General features: G+C 41.8%; 1 protein-coding gene across 11 annotated transcripts in view; it reads left to right on the plus strand.

The window, feature by feature from the left end:
- The window catches only part of RBFOX2 (RNA binding fox-1 homolog 2), a 281,421-nt gene that overhangs the window by 14,172 nt on the left and 249,511 nt on the right, over nucleotides 1–17,738 (plus strand). The gene's annotated exons all lie outside the window — the stretch shown is intronic.

Here is a 17,738-nt window from a genome sequence, read left to right on the forward strand (position 1 = left end):
GCCAAGCATTTTATTAGAGGCTTCATGTGTTTATCTCACTTTCCTGTAGTTCATATTTGAGGGAGGTTCAATGGGATAATTAGTTGCTGTATGTATGGTAATTTGTTATTGTTGTTTGCTTGTTTTTTGTATCAAAGTTATCCCATCTCTAATTTTATTATTGATCAGATAATAGATCAGCAATAAATAAATCACTGGATTGATAATGGTGGGTAGTATGAAATGAGAGCCGAAGGCATCTAGAAGTTATCTGACCAGCTCCCTGCTTCAGTCAGGTTAGGGAGATGATGTGCTCATTTCACTTATTTCAGGCTCAGAGAGCGTGTATGATAGCAAGCAGTAAGCTCAAACTTCTGGCTTTAGGTCTAAGTAGAATCTTTCATTTCTTAGTCTTTCTTACTATTCTGGTGTGGTTTCTCTGATGTTCCTTTCATGGAGTGTTCCCCCCTCCCCCGCCTTGTCATTTATTTTTTAAGCATATAATATATTCACATGGTGAATGATTCAAAATATGCAAAAAAGTAAAAAGTCTCTGCCTTCTCCCAACTACCTAGTTTTCTCCTTGGAGGTAACCAGTATGGTTAGTTGTCTGGGTTCCCTTCCAGAGGTAGTGCCTGTATGGTAGTTTCTGTCCTCCCTTTTAGAAACTCAAATGGTGTTATTAATATGTGTACTATCTGTACTTCGCTCTTCTTTTCTCTATATTTGGAGATCAGAGCAATTTGTAGATTTTTGTTGTTGTTGTTAGGTTTCTGGAATTAGGATTACTGTGTCCTGGGCTACTGAGATTACTATGTCTAAATGTCTCTGGTAAGGATGACCCTGATTAGTACAGGACCTCATAAAGTGGGAGTCTGCATTTCATCGAATCACAGTGTTGGAGACCTAATCTTTCTTTTTAATGTTTCAGGTTTTTATTTTCAGAGACCTGAATTCTGCATCTCTATTCTTTCATGTGAATACCCTACAAATATCTGACTGATGATACCTTTAAAGATGTTTGGGCAAAAGATAGGCATCCTCAGCTTTCCACCTGTCCCAGTCTGCTGCTCCTGATCCTGTCTTTTTATACTAGAAGGGCCCTTTTTGGGTCAGATACCCTATTTGTCATTGAGTTAGTATTGATACTCAGGATCTGCCTTGAGTCATTGCATGTAGAATCTAACTGCAAGTGTGATTTTATTCAGTATGACATCTTCTATACCAGACATATCCAGAATGTCCAGTTTTATCTTGATTGAATGTCACTGCTATCAGGAGGCTGTTCAGTGAACCAAGTTTGGTGTTGAATTGTGAGAAAGGAGGTTTAGTTTGTAGTAGGTGTTTGTGTGTCAGCAGTCATAATTGCTGTTGGTTTCATTTAACCCCTGTGTTTGTGGACAGTCCAGGACTGAGGGAATGCTCGTCATCCTTGGGATATGACCACTCTGCCACGGACACCTGATGGGGAGTAAATAGATATGATTCAACAAACACAGAATATTTTTCTCTGTTTACTAGACAGTGGATTCTGATTCAAACATAGCATTAAGGATTGCATGCTTAGGCTTGACTCTAGCTCTGTTAACCTTTAGAGATTTCTGCATTTATTTTATTTTTTTAAAGATTTTATTTATTTGAGAGAGAGAGCATGAGCAAGGGGTATGGGAGAGGGAGAAGCAGACTCCCCGCTGAGCAGGGAGCCTGATGTGGGGCTTTATCCCAGGACTCTGGGATCATGACCTGAGTCAAAGGCAGACGCTTAACCTAGGACTGAGCCACCCGGGTGACCTTAGAGATTTCTGCATTTATTTATTTATTTATTTATTTATTTATTTATTTATTTGAAGATTTTATTTATTTATTTGACACAGAGAGACACAGTGAGAGAGGGAACACAAGCAGGGGGAGTGGGAGAGGGAGAAGCAGGCTTCCCGTGGAGCAGGGAGCCTGATGCGGGGCTCGATCCCAGGACCTGGAATCATGACCTGAGCCGAAGGCAGATGCTTAACGACTGAGCCACCCAGGCACCCCTGCGATTTCTGCGTTTAAAGATCTGAAGTAAAACTGTGCTTTTCAGCGTTAGCTTCTGCAGTGGACCTTTGTCTCCACAAGGATTTTAGAGAGGAGGTAGCATTCCAGCTGTTTGGAGAATGAGGCCAGTGGGGATGTGTCTTGCACTCTAGATGGATGCTGACCTCCATTATATGGCAATGCTAATCTCACCAAACAGTCCTTATGGTCCCAAGGCTTTGCGGTGAGTGAATGAGGCCTGCTCTGTCTCTGGCCCCACGCAGTGAATGGAAGCAGGCGAGGCACCAGATGCTCTGTTGTTTCCCCTATTGCTTCTTCCTTCATACCTGGTGTAAGGTTTCCAGGCATTTGTGCAACCCGATAGCAGAAAGCGCCTGTCTTAGCAGTCGAGAGATAGGTTGGCAGGTGGCTCAAGTTACTCCATGTTCCTGATAAGAGCCGCCGATCTATGTTGGTGGCTGCTGGGGGTAGGGTGGGGGGTGGGAGCTTTACTGTCAGGGTGCTACCCGGCAGGAATGGTGGCGTGGGTCTCTCTGATGTTTCTGGACTCCCAAGAATGTACCCAAAGCAGCCTTAGAGCTTTGGCCAGCATCTCTAGGCAAGTAGCGCAATTTGAGAAGGAGATCTTGCCTTAGAGGAGATGGGTCTTAGGAAATGGTGACACACAGGAGCAGAAGGAGGACCAACATTGAAAATATGAAGTACAGGCCCAAGGAATAGAAATGATATTTTCTTATTCAATCTTTTAACTTAAAACCCAGTTAAAGATTTTATTGAGGGGCGCCTGGGTAGCTCAGATGGTTAAGCATCTGCCTTCGGCTCAGGTCATGATCTCAGGGTCCTGGGATCGAGTCCCGCATCAGGCTCCCTGCTCCTTGGGAGCCTGCTTCTCCCTCTGCCTCTCTCTCTCTCTCTCTCTGTCTGTCTTTCATGAATAAATAAAAAAAAATCTTAAAAAAAAAAAGATTTTATTGAGTCCGCTAGTGTCAGGCACAGTGATGACTAAGACTTGAATTTGCAGTGGGGAAGTAGATGTGTACACAGATAATTTTCATGCCATGTGATAATTGTTCTGATAGAGGTATACACTGAGTATATGTCAAAGCCTAGTACTTTGGGAACATATACTCTGAGTACAACTCTATCAGAGCAGTTATTATACTGTATTTAAAATACTGGATTAAAAGCTATTCTGGTATCAGACTGCTTGGATTCAAATTGTCTCTATACCTACTTATCTGTGTGTCCTTTGGGCAAGTTACCTACCTCCTCTGCTTCAGTTGTTCATTTGTAAAATGGGGAAAATAGTTTCTACCTGGCAGAGTTGTGAGTATTAAATTAGTGTATACAGTAAAATGTGTTTGGAGGAGTGCCTGGTCCATGGTGAACACTGTATGTCTTACCTGCTTGGGGCACCAGAGACCATGGCAAACACGTGCTGACCAGTGGCAGTGCAGAGTTCAGTATTTGTATCGCCTGAAAGATTTTTAGCACTAACTATGCCAGGTACTGTAGAAGCAAATGAAAGAAATGTTAACCAACTATGTGATTGTGTACAGTACACAATGAGAGTCAATTTTTTGGAAAGTTGTGTAAAAATATATTAATGTGAGAAGCTTTAGGATCCCACTGGCAATTTCTGAGAAGGAATCTTACTGTTCCTTTGGGAGTTGCATTGGAGGCCCTTCTGCTTTCTTGAAATTTTGAAGATAGGCTGTGTATCTTTAAGGTAGGACAATACTTTATTTTGGGCAAGTATTTCTTGCTTTTTAAAAACCCCCAGGAGAAACTGCTTTAGATCAGAATCCATCCATCCATCCATCCATCCATCCATCCTTCCATCCATCCATCCTTCCATCCATCCTTTCTTACCTCCTCCCCTTCTAAAAGGGAAACACTGCTGATATTTAAATCATTTTCATTATTCCTTATATTAAAGGTAAACCTTGGGGCACCTGGGTGGCTCAGTTGGTTAAGCATCTGTCTTTGGCTCAGGTCATGATCTCAGGATCCTGGGATTGAGCCCTGCGTCAGACTCCCATGTTCAGGGGAGAGTCTGCCTTTCCCTCTCCCTTTTCCTCTGTCCTTCTCCCCGCTCGTGATCTCTCTCTCTCAAATAAATAAAATCTTAACAACAACAACAAAAAAGGTAAACCTCTCATTGTGCAAAAGCCCCTACTCTTTTTTTTTAAAGTAATCTCTGCCCAACATGGGGTTCGAACTCACCACCCTGAAATCAAGAGTCACAGACTTTACTGCCTTAGCCAGGCAGGCGCCCCGAAAGTCCCTGCTCTTTTGCTTGGTCATTCATTCATTCATTCATTCATTTAACAACATTTGAATGTGTACAACATGCTAGATTGTGGGGTTGCAGAGTTAAAGGAATGTTATAATGGAACCTGTGAAGTTTATCGTGGGAGGTTTCTGGAACAACTATACATTGGAATAAAAATTTGATGACACAATATATTGCTAAGTGTGTAGGTAGAGAAATAGCTACTCATGTTGCTGGTGGGGTGAAAAGCCACATACCCTCCATGAAAAGCTGTTTAGCAATATCTGCTAAAATGTAAAATGCATGTATTCTTTGAGTTAGCAGCTCTATTTTTAGGGATTTATCCCACAGATACTTCTGCATCTGTGTGTGAGAATATACATTACAAAATTACTTGAAATGGCAAACAGTTGAACAAAACAAAATGCTCTTTGACAGGAAATCTGTGAATTAAAATAAGGTACATTCATAGAATGGGATATCATGCAGCCGTTACAAAGAATCAGAGCTCCACATGAACAAACATAGAAGACTCAAATACATCGAATGTAAAAATTCAAGGTGCAGAAAAGTGTATAGTTTGCTACTGTTGTGTAATGAAGAAGAGCTTTTATTCTTGTACACACACTCTTTGCTGGGAAACACAAGATTCAGATAATGGGTTATCTCGAGGGAAGGTTATTAAGTGACAGAGAAGTAGGGGTATAGGTGAAGGTTTAGTTATCATTGTCTTTTGTGCCTTTTGAGTTTTGTATTATATGCTTGCATTGTTTTAAAAATAAAATAATTTATTAAAATGATACAGGAATAAGTATAGGGGCTATTTTACTTACAGTACTTGAATTTGCTAATTTTCATAGAAAAATGAAGTCATGTGTTAGAACAAAAGTGTGCCACTTCTGCTTACCACAAAGAAAAAAATAGTGCTGGTGGTGGCACATGGCCATTTTAATTTTGTCTGTCACATTGTTTATTAGTATATAGGGTGTTGCTGGTGCTTATATTTATTAACTGTGTCTTATTCCATGAGGCTAAAACCTCTGATTATAACAAAAATGCTGATATGAAGGGGTGGATAAACGTAGACAAGATTACAAATGGAAGTCATGTGAGAAATGATAGCTGGTACAGGTCGAATTATTCAGTGACACAGACAATTATAAAGAGTCAAGGGCAAATCATAAAGTGAGTTGAGAAGAAATAAAACAAGTTAGAACCATTACCATAAGCCAGTTTTCTTAAGAAATGTTTCCTCACTAGATGTACTACACCTAATGGGTTCCTTGAATTTTTTCAGTTTGGACTTTTATGAACTAGCGGACTTAGGAACAGCCTTTCATTCCAGACCTAACCTGAGGGTAATAGAGGAGCTTCTGTACCCTGATAGGAATGAGTACAGCGTTTCTATGGGAGCATAATAAAGGGATTCTTATCCAGCTGGGTGGCATGGGCCCAGGAGAACATTCTGCAGGAGCTGTTGCTGAGGACTGAGTGAGTAAGTAGGGGCTAGGCAGGAGGAGGAACAGGAGGGACAGGCCATTCCAGGCAGTAGTGGCAGTACTTGCAAGGACAAGGTGTGAGAGGAACCACAGGTGGGTCAGTGGGGTGGGAACGGAGGGCATGAGGATATGGGTTTTTCCAGTGTCTTTGGTGGTTAGTTCACCCACAGACTGCTGTCCTCCTGCAATCGATGTTCTTGAAGTTGACATGATGGTGATGGTGATTGGATTATCCCACCACTCAAGGAACATAACCTCATGGTAGGTGAAGTAGTGACAGCCTTTGTTCATCGAAGAAAAACGAGAAAACAAAACCTCTATTTGGTTATGTTGTATGCATGTAGTTGAGCTGTCTTCTAGCAGAATTCCTTATTTTTCTGTAGCCGTCTTCATCCTTGAAGAGGCCTGCTCTCTATTTGGAATCATGGTTTGAGTGCTGTATGGAAACAACTTGAACCAGATGTTCCCTTTCATCATATTTAAGTTTATGTGATGCACTTTCTACCATGCAGGCACCCATTTTGCTCTTCATAGCTTGGAATGTTGTAACAACAATGTTTTGTCCATCGGAGGCATTCAAAAAATTTAATGAATGGTAATGTGCTTAATCTCACAGTATACCAGGGTAGGTGGCAGGTAGGCAAGTGATTTTTGTTTTGTTCTGTTTTTACATATCTTGTATATTAGCACATTTTGGTTGTCAGTGCCTCTTTAAGGAGAAAGTTTCTCCTTTGAAGCTGGAACGTCCTCTGCTTTGAATTCACTCAAAGAAAAATTATTCTGGAAAGCTTGAACCAAACCTAGTTAGATGCTTCTGAGTTATGGGAGAGGGATTGAAATAAACTTTTTTAGCTAAAAATAATTTTGCTCCCAAGTTACCCAAAACGGCTGACTAGAAATGCTTTTAAGATACTTGTCTAAGCTACCATAAGCTGAAGGTCAAGAAAAAAGTTTAGAACATGTCTTGAGAAACGACTGGCTCTATTTTGCCAAAGCTTTTGCCAAGCTTCTTATTCCATAATTATCTCACGGGACAAAAGCTGGTGGAAAGTGTTATGCCTTAGATTCGGTAGGGACCTAGAGATTCTTTAAGTGGAACACATATGCTGTCTGTTTTTTCTGACAGTAAGCTTGTACCTGTGGAAGGCATTAGGGTGGGTGAAAATGGGACATTTAATTCTAAAGATATTGTACATTTGTTTCTCCTGATTAATTAAAGCCTTGTGTCCTATTGCAGAGTGGTTGTACTCTTGGAGAATATTGGTCACTCTTCACAGAGAACCACGGGATGGGTCTTTAGCGTGTGGGATTTTCATTGATGTTCTCTTAGCCCATTCAGGTACTTCTCTGCATCTCACGGAGTTACGGAATAGAGAGTCACTCACAGTTATGGGCAGCACTTTTTATTTGTTGTATGGTCAGGTACCGCTGGAGCTCATACTTTATTTTTCATCCTAAAACCTCACTATGCTTTGATGATTACTCCGAGGAACCCTTTGCTGCAGCAGTATGTGCCATCGGTCGGTGGGGATAGCTTGAGAAACTGGAGAGGCATGTTGACTTTCCTTGAGGTTGCTTAGAGTTGCAGAATAAAATGTTGAATTAGAATGAGATTTAGAGCTTTTTTTTCCTTATAAAAATCACTCTTTTAAATAGAGCCAATATAAAGCCATGACGTTTTTCCTTCCTAACCTATTTTTTGAGCACCAGCTGTGTGTGAGGTAAGAAGGCAGGTGACTAAGCTCATGTCAGAGGGTCTCTTTCCTTCAGTTAGGGAAGAAAAGTAGCCTGCAGGCAGGGTGTTGTTGACACTTTGAGGAGAGGAGAGAAAGTTTAGAAGTAGGTGCTGTTTATCCATTCATCTGTTGATGGACATCTTGACTCTTTCCAAAAAAAAAAAAAAGGTGCTGTTCCAGTGTAGTAAGAATTCATCAAAAAGTGGAATAAAAGGATTACTAAGTCTCAGTTAAGTGGCAGCTTGGATTGAGGGGGTCCTGATGGTTTCTTAACTTTATCAGACTGTACTGAGAAGCCCACGAGTAGCCAAGTGCTCATTATCCTGGGCTGGGCATAGGGAAGCTGGAACAAACAAGTTGAGGTGCAGTTAAGAGGGTGGGAGAAGATAAAGGACAGGAGCTTGTGATCCAAATTTGAGATCTTGATGTTGGAAGAGTTTGGGTAGTGACGATTCCTAAGGAATAGTTATCAGATGGATGATTATGGTGGAGGAAAGCCTGCTGGAAATAAATCGGTTGAAGAACTTGGAGGCTTCAGAAGGGTTGTCAGCCTGAGTCCTGACATTGAGGATCAAGCATTGGGATCATTGGGCAGGTTGGCAGAAGGTCATGGCAGTGGAGGAAGTAGAATGATGTATAAGCATTAACTTAGTTGTTCTCAACTTGGGATTTTGCCCACCAAAACATTTGGTGACGTCTGGAGACGTCTTTGATTTCTGTGGCTGTCGCGGTGCTGCTGGTGTCTGCTGGGTAGAGGCCAGGGGTACTGCTTTACCACCCTTAAGACACATAAGGCAGCTGCCTCATGAAGAGTGATCCAGTCTGAGATGTCCGTAGTGCCAAGGTAGAGAAACCCTGCATTAACTTTGTTGAGTAAGGGCAACAGAATATGATTGTTTCGCCTCCCTTCCACTGTGCTGTGTAGAACTCTGCACGTCCGTTTGTGCTTTTATTTAGTGATCGCTTATGGAGGTCCGCTTATTTGCCAGGCAGCATGCTAGATAGTCATTAGGAACATAAAGATAAGCTGGACATCACCTCCTTTTTAAAGTTTATTTTAAATTATAAACTAATATGCAAATATATTCTTACAAATAAAAAACCAGAAACAAACATGGAAAGCTGGTGGTGACTTTGACCACCACCTGCAGTTCCTTCTGTAGAGGTAGCCAGACCTGTCAGTTTGGGATGTGTAGCTGAGCATCAGAGTGCCTCCCCTGCATCTATTTTATTTCCTTCTCTTATATGCTATGCAAGAGGTTTCCTTTAGAACATTTGTCCTAGGCTGCACATTTCTTGAGACAGGGACCAGGTGTTAGGTTTCTCTTTTTGACTTTTTATTATATGTGGTATACAGTTGTCACCCAATAAATGTTTGATGAAAAATGAATGAAATGAATTGTTACAAAAGCAGCAGTGGGAAGAGCAAAGAGAATGTCAAGTCCTAGTAATGGCCTTTAGGCTTCAGAAGGCTGTGGGGTAGGTTTTATGGGGAAAATGAGTTGATGTTAATATAGAGAAATATTGAGTGAAGAAAAATTCAAAGCTGTGGAGGTGTGAAAGGGTTACCAGGGAACCCAGGTGATGAGCTGGTACATAGGCAAAGAAGGGGTTGAGAAGGAACAGAGAGCTTCATTGTATAGGGTTCAAGAGTTCAGGGAGAGGTATTAGGGGACAAGTCTTTTGAAGAAGGTTATTGCATGTTAGCAATCGAGAAGGACTTACTGATGTAGGGGCTTTTTACAGAACTGGAAGAGTCCTAGAGTTCCTTTTGGAGTGTTGGTGTGATAGAAGCCTTGGTAGTTTCTGTTCTGTTCTAGAGGAATTCTGTTTATGTATGTACTTAGAGATGCATACCCCTTTATATACCTAAAGGCTCTTCTTTGTTTTTCATTGAGCAGAATGTTTTAGGGAACATTTTGTCTCCGTTTATGCAGATCAACCTCATTTTTTGGAAGTGACCACAATAGTATTCCACAGAAAGTTTTTTTTTTTTTAATCATGATTTGTTTAAACATTCCTGTTGTTAGACATGTAGGTTGTTTCCAGTCTTTTGCTACTATAAGCAGTGCTGCTTATATATGTGTTCTTCTGTGCACAAAGGTAAGTACATGAGGACAGATTCTGAGAAGTGGAATTGTTGGTTTCTAAGGGCAGGTACATTAAAATTTTTGATAATACTGCCAAGCAGCCTCCAAAATTGTATATTCCTATGAATGGCAAAGCAGAGTGACTTTTTCCAGTCCTCTTGGCAAACTGTTTCCATACTTTGATTTTTCAGCAGTCTAAGTGAAAAATGGTATCTTGATCTTTCCTATGTCTGTAATATAAGGGGATCTTTTTTTTATATGTCTCAAATTCATTTGTATTTCTTTGTCATGAACTCAGGTTTGAAAGAATTTTTTTTAATTGATAAGAACCTTTATGCATTAAGGAAATTAGCTCTTGTCACTCATGTTGCAAAATTTTCCATTCATTTTGTGACTTGTCCTTTGAATTTGTTTATAGATTATCAAATATGTGTATGTGTTTGCATATGTTTTGGAATGTAGTTGAATATATAAGGTATTTTCAAAATTTTGAATCTTGTTTATTTATTTATTTTTTCCCTGGGAAAGACCTTCTCCACTCTGAGATTAAGAAGTAACTTTCTCGGGGGGCCTGGGTGGCTCAGTTGGTTAGGTGTCTGCCTTCGGCTCAGGTTATGATCCCAGGGTCCTGGGCATTGGGCTCCCTGCTCAGCTGGGAATCTACTTCTCCCTCTCCCTCTCCCTTTGGGTGTGCACGCGCTCTCAAGTAAATAAATAAATCTTAAAAAAAAATAAAAATAACTTTTTGTGCTTTCTTTTAGTATTTTAATGGAACAACTTGGATTTTAGTTTCAGTTCTATTTATTAGTTTTGTGACATCAGGCAAATTATGTAATCTCTCAGAGCCTCAGTTTCCTAAACTGGGAGGATCAGATCAGATGATTTGTAACATTGTAAGGAACTTTCAGTTATAACAATTGTGTGCTTTTGAGTGAAATTTACTTTTGTGTTGTGTGGAGATGTGAAGTTGGGGGCAGGGGTAGGGAAGGAGGTAAAGAGGTCGGCAGGCAGACACAGAAGGAAGACAGGAAAAAGGCACAAAGTGGGGCAGAGGGAGAAACCAGGTCTGTGGACATAGCCCAAAACAGCCCTAGAGAAGATCGAGGAAAAGCGAAGGAAAACAGACGCAAGGAAGGTAGCTGCTGAGACCCCAAGTGGGATGCGTTTTTCATATCATAGGAAGTAAAGCACATTTTGGGTGCCTTTGTTCATTCCCTCTCCCTCTTTTCCTCCTTCCCTCCATCCCTCCGTTTTCCTTCCGTTCTTACAACAAAGGTAAGTGTAATAAAAAGTTGTGAATTAGCACAAATCCTAAAGTTCAAAAGTTAAAGCTTCAGTCTTCCTCATGCTGCACATACATAATACTTAAAGCCAGGTGCTTTGACTCCTTGGACACAAGTGTGTGTTGGAATTGTTATTATAATATTGTTTGTTGTCTAGCAATCAGTCCCTTTCTAGGTCTAAAATTCTGTGTTTAAATATCATGTACGGGTTTTAGCATTCTTGTAAGAACTATAACTTCTGCATTTCCTGCTTTTAGATATTCAATCTATAAAGTTAATAATGCGTTCCTCTGTGTTTTGTATCTTATGTCTAAGACAAGTTCTCCCCACAAATTATGCCTTTAAGGAGCCTAGCTTCTGCCTGTGGACACCTGTCTTCCATGAAGACTTGGGCTGAGCTACTCCACTGCTTCCCTCGTAGTTTCCCTGTCTGCTAGGCATGGATGATAGTACGTGCCTAGCGATGTGTAGTTAACTGAAATTCTCACATGACCAGACCCTCTGAAGTCTAAGGTTCAATTATTACTTACTATTTTTTTAGAGGGGGAGGGGCAGAGGGAGAGGGAAAGAGAATCTCAAGCAGGTTCCACCCCCAGCGCAGAGCCCGACGCGGGGCTCAGTCAGTCTCATGGCCCTGGGATGGTGACCTGAGCAGAAATCAAGAGTCAGCCACTCTACCGACTGAGCCACTCAGGTGTTCCTCCATTACTTATTTGTTAAAAATCAATTTGTACTTTGCCCTTGGACCCTGATTATGATTCTTTTTTCTTGTTGCCTCAGTTGGGAAAAAAAGCCCTGAAGAAAATCGTATGGTTACTACCATGAACATATTAAGGTGAATACACTCTGACCTTACAGCTGGTGGTAATTTCATCTCACAACCTTCTTGTTACCTTTTCAACCTCACGCCCCCCCCCCCAAGTGGGCATGGGACATGCTTATCTGTTGGCTTCCTCAAGTTGCCCTTCAAAACAGATGACTAGACTTACTAAAATCCTTGCTGGTTATTATGGCAGTGGCTGCCACCGTGGGCTCATTGGAAAGGAAGTTATTGCGGTTATCAGAAGTACTTTCTGGAGGAGAAGGGGATGGAAGTGTAAGCGGCTTTGGCTGCTGAGCTGTGTTACTCAGAGATTGGCTGTTGTGAGGAGATGCAGGGGCCTCAGATGTCATCTTGTCCCAAGACTTGATAAAAAAACTTTCTTCTCCACTTCTGGAGGGTGGCTTCTTTTGGAAAGACCCACCTTCCTTGCTTCCTCATTTTTTTTTTAAAAGATTTTATTTGTCAGAGAGAGGGAGAGAGAATGTGCACAAACGGGGAGCAGTGGGGACAGGGAAAAGCAGACTCCCCGCTGAGCAGGGAGTCCGATGCGGGGCTCAATCCCAGGACCCTGGGATCATGACCTGAGCCAAAGGCAGATGCTTAACCAACTGAGCCACCCAGGCGTCCCTCATTGCTTCCTCATTTTGCACGTTTTAAATCCAGTCTCTCTGTCTCATCCCTGCATTCTTTGATCTAAAATAAAAGCTAACCAAGAGGTGTTTGAGATTCTGCTCAGTGTGAGGTAGTGTGGATAGGAAGAGTAAGATCCAGGGGACGTTCTGTAAAGGCTTTTGATTTAGTTGGGTAGATGGTGTATAAACTCAGGAAAGTTAAATAACAGTTTAAGTTGATGATGTAAAATATGGTGAAGGGTCCTAAACCTTGCTGATTTGTTGGTGAGAAACACTGTATTTAGGATAGAATTGTACCACAATTGTTTTTCTGAGTTTGCTGGACAGTTGGAAAGGTGAGACGTAAAGGAGAAAAAATTAAAGGGATCCAGAATGTAAGCTCTGGCAACTGAAAAAGTTTTTAAGACTTTTACAAGTTGTCATTAATTATTGTAATCTTAAACCTGGGAGGCCAAGGGAAACTTTCCTCTGGCCCTGGAAGCTGACTCAGACTTTCCTCTACACTCCCTCTCCATCTCAGTTCCTTCTGCTCTTGGCAGGATCTCCAGCCTCTGGCTTTGGAAGTTCATTGCAAGAGGTCCTATATATGATGTAATATAGTAAATACTTAAACATTTGTGGAAGAAATAACTAAAGTTCTGTAGTGAAAAACAGCACTTTAGAGAAGGGAGGGTAATAAAGAGATTTTGAATCTTTGTATCTTAATTGAGGAACAGTGTCACTTGATGGCAGGTGGGCAACTGGGAGAATTGAAGGGATTTTTCACTGGCTTTTAAAAATCTCCCTAGACCTCTTCTGAAGGCAGCAATTCTGCTCTTCTCATGGGTAGTTTGCCTGGTGAATTTGAGGAATAGGGACTGCTTCTACCATGTGAATGTCTAAAATGACTGTAGAATCCACAACTACAGTGAGCACTGTGGAGTGTGTGTGGATAGAAATCACTGGACCTGTAGGCACAGGGGTTTTGAAGGGTGCCTGTCTGGGCACCGAGACCAGGTGGAGAGGAAGCATGCTTACCAGTTCCCTATGTCTTGTATTACCGGTGCCCAGTAATACTAGTTTGTGTCAGATGCCAAGAAATTCTTGTGTAGGAAAGGTACCTGTTGTTACCTGTTGTTACATTGTTTAATACAGTATCTGGACCAGATGTCAGCCACCATTTCTTCAAGACCTCAAGGGCTGATGTGTGAAGATTGACATTCTTTTGGCTAGTAGGAAAGCGGGTTAGAAGTCTAGAGGCTGTTTGCCTCCTAGTCGTGCAAACCCTCTCCGGCATGTCTTCCTTTTTCCTTCATCGACAGTGCTTGTAACATCATTAGCGTGCAAGGAATGAGAGTGAAACTTCTCTTTCCCTGAGGCTCTTTCTCTGCTAAGTTTAGGCAGGCTCATATTTCCTGGTGATTTTTTTTTTGAGTTTTGTTCAAGTCAAAGGTGTCTGCCTTTACCATGGCTCTTTAATAGTTTTTTCCTTACCTGGTGGGTTCCTGTTTACCCCCCACTGTGGGAGACACAGTGGGAGTGGTATCCCACACTGGGTGATCGTCTGAGGGGGCGATAGTGGTGAATCCGTTGTTGCTTCCTTCATTAGGAGAAGAATTTTAAGTAAGAAGGGAGAAGCAACTTTTTGTTTGGGAGAGAAAATAAAAACCAGCTTTTCTGAGGCCAGAATGGGATCATGTGTAATAAACTATGAATTCATCCCCTTTTTCCTCCTTCCCCCCCAGTTGCAGTTGACCTCACAACAGCTGTTTCCAGCTGTCCTCTGGATTTTGCCCAGGCCCCTTGGGATGGCTGTAGTGACTCACACAATTGGCTTTTTTCCATAGCGGTCTGAATCTAGCTTCTCAAGAAGTAGGAGCGGGAGGAGAAAAGGGCGGCTCTGGTTGCACTGGGGTAGATTTTCTTGTGGAGATGACAGTCTGCTGAGGGCTCTGGTTTTGATTTGTCCCCCTTCACGGCAGTGATCTTAGCAGATAGCATTGCTGGGGGAGGGGAGGCAAATGTGTTAGCTGGAGAAGTGTTTTTGAGAAAGCCAAATGTTCCTTTACTTTGCCTTTTTTTTTTTTTTTACCCCTTTTCCTTCCAGACCTGCTTCAGAACCAACTGTAGCTTTCCTTTTCAGATGGCTGTAGGGCTGTGTGTGAAATGGGTAGATGAGCGGACACTGAAGGAAGTGTCTGTTAAAAGTGCAGGTGATATTCTCTGTACTCCCTCTGATTCTTGATGTTGATGTTTTCACAGTGGTCCCTCCTGTTCCTAACAGCAAGCACTGCCCTTTTTCCTTCCATGAAGGCCACTCCTTCCCAGCTCAGGAACCTATAGAAATGATATATCTCAGTATGGAAAATTTTAAAAAATTCCTTAGGTATTTAAAAACATTTTTTGCTTTTACCTCTTTGAGCTCTAGATTCATTTCTAAAAGGATAACAAGCTACAGAAAAAAATTCTCTAGACCTGCTCTAATATGGTAGCCATTAGCCACCCATGACTATCGTGGGCCTCAAATATGCCTAGTCCAAATTGAGATGCGCTGTGAGTGTAAAATACACATTGGATTTTAAAGACTCGGTGAAAAAAAAATTTCATTGAAGATTTAAAAATATTGACGAATGATGAAATATTGACATGTGGAAATGCTAATATTTTGGATATATTAGATTCCATAAAGTACATTAAAATTTATCTTACCTGTTTCTTTTTTTAATGTTGTTACTGGGAAATTTTAAATTACATAAATGGCCCATATTTCTTGCTCTCATTATAGTTCTGTTAGCCATCACTGCTCCAAACAGAAGAGGAGGTTACTGAACTCCCGGTGTGCTCCTCTCTGGTAGTGTCTGTTTCCAGAACCCAAGTGATAGTTTGGGACTCAGGACCCAGTGTACATCAACATGCTGTCGATAGTAGTTCTCTTTTGCCATGTGACAAATGACCCCTACACTTAACAGACTTAAAACAGCAGACATTTATTATCTCACGGCTTCTGTGGGTCATAAATCCAATAGCAGCTTAGCCATGTGGTTCTGGCTCAGGATCCCTCATGAAGTTCCAGTGAAACTGTTGCTGGGGGTGTACTCATCTGAAGGCTGAACTGGGGCTGGAGGATTCCAAGATGGTTCATTTCACGGCTATCGGCATGTTGTCGGTTCCTTGCTGGCTGTTGGTAGGAGACCTAAGGACTTCTTCTTAGGCTCCTTGAGTGTCTTCCTTACCTTATGTTGACTTCCCTTAGAGTGAGTGATCAAGTGAGAGATCGAGTAAGGGAGAGAGCAGGTGAAGGGGAAGTTGCAAGTGCTTTTAATGATCGGGTCCCTGGATATACACTGTCATTTCTGCTTTATTTGTTAGAAGCAAGTGTCTGAGTCTAATTCTTCTTAAGGAGAGGAGAATTAGGCTCCACTTACTTTTTTTTTTTTTAGGCTCCACTTCTTGAAGGGAATAGTATAAAGAAATTTGTGGATGTATTTGGAAACTGCTACGCCTCCCTATTTTTCCTGTTTTCCCGTTAGTGTACCTGTATTTCACTGACTGCCTCTAGAAATGGTCAGATTTCAGTGGCTGAAGTCCATTTTACCTGCACCTGCTACTTCAGCGGTGTTACCTGGAACAGGTTTATTCATTTTGAGGATGCCAGCTCTGACCTATAATCAGAATTGTCTTTTTTTTGGTTCAGGGAGGGGGGGCGGAAGGGGGGAGGCAAGGGTGAATTCAGCTTTGCTTAAGCTTTAAACACTTATATATACCTATGTTTATGTGTGGCATGTCTGTGCCTCAGTTGATTTTTTTTTTTTAAGATTTTATTTATTTATTTGACAGAGAGAGAGATCACAAGTAGGCAGACAGGCAGGCAGGCAGAGGGAGAGGGAGAAGCAGGCTCCCCGCTGAGCAGGGACCCTGGGATCACGACCTGAGCCGAAGGCAGAAGTTTAACTGACTGAGCCACCCAGGCGCCCCCCCCCCCCCGTTGATTTTAGTAGTGGAATAAGGCTGTTTAGATATTCCATGGTAAATGTGTTATTATTACTTGTATATCATATTTCTCTTAATTAAGCTTCAGAGCACTTAAGAACTATTTTGTATCTCATTCTACCTTGGAGTGGTTTGAAAGGAAAGCCAGGGTATCATTGCATTTTCTACTACAAGGGAAATGGAGGTGAGTTCTACTTGTATGTGAGGCCGAGTGAAGGTGGGGTAGAGACATAAATGGTGCGCTCAGGTAGCTTAAGCTGTAGCGTCGAAGCTAAGGTCCTGTTAGATAGGAGTGTGCAAATAAACCGCTGCTGAGTGTCCAAAGGTGGGCTCATGTATGCCTCCCCTCCCTGTAGCTGTTTTTGTTTTGGCTTAGTCTCAAATTTCTGAAGTTGAGATTGACACGGGAGGCAAGACCTACAGGACATGGGACCCAGCGGACATAATAAGTGAGGGTCAGTTTTTGTCTGGTCTCCATGAGAAGAGCTTTAGTGTGTGTGTGTGTGTGTGTGTATCTCTCGTCTCTCTAAGCAGACTTGGTTTTCTTGAGGACCAAGCCTTTTATTTCTTTTGTGTTTTCCCTAATAACAGCTATTCTGAGTTGTATATTCAAGGGGGTGTGTGCTTAGAGAGGTTGGCAGCGCCCATGGTGCCGGGAGAGGTATAGAGAGCAGTGATGAAGAGTTTGGGGTTTAGAGTCCTACTGGCTCTGCTGCTTTAATACATTTTATAACCTTGGGCAAGTTTCTTAATTTCTCTGAGGCTAAGTTCCTTCATCTGTAAAATGTTAATAATAGTTTTTGCCTCATAGAGTTGTGAAAACTAATGAGATATTGCAAGTAAGGCACTTAGCACCGGAGCAGTTACATATGTTAGACTTGCAGCAGTGTAATTGTTTAGCTTAGTAATGCTTTTTATTAGAGGCATCAAAATTCCTGAATCTTAAGCCTCTCATTATTTATTTGATGTTACGTATTGGTTGCTCAGTCACTGATACTGCACCAGAAGCCTGACTCTGGCGCGGGTTCTGGTCAGCTTGAATGGGTCCAGATCATAACTGACTCTGCCCAGTGTTCTTGTCTGCTGTGGCAATATAGGTATTCTAGGCCATCGCTTTTTCCTTGCAGAGCCTGAGGACGCCCCCTCTCTCCAGAGACCGGAGGCTGCCATTGTTTTATGTATGGTAGAGCACGTGGGATTCCAGTAGTCCTGTTTTGGCCTGCAGTTAAGACCCTGACCCCTCCGGAAAGCTCGCTTAAACCCCGCTGTTGGTGACTCCTGTCGGAAGGCCCAAGTCCTTCTTCACCCTGCCAGTTTTCCATTAAGAAACTGTTGGGACTCTCTCCTTTTCTCTTTTCTTTTCTTTCTTTTTTTCTTTTTGAAGAAACCTTGCAGCAGCCAAACCAATCATTTCTTTC

The sequence above is a fragment of the Callorhinus ursinus genome, unplaced genomic scaffold (assembly GCF_003265705.2).
Source record: "Callorhinus ursinus isolate GAN/ISIS: 27379988/994484 unplaced genomic scaffold, GSC_fseal_2.0 scaffold14, whole genome shotgun sequence".
Lineage (NCBI taxonomy): Eukaryota > Metazoa > Chordata > Mammalia > Carnivora > Otariidae > Callorhinus > Callorhinus ursinus.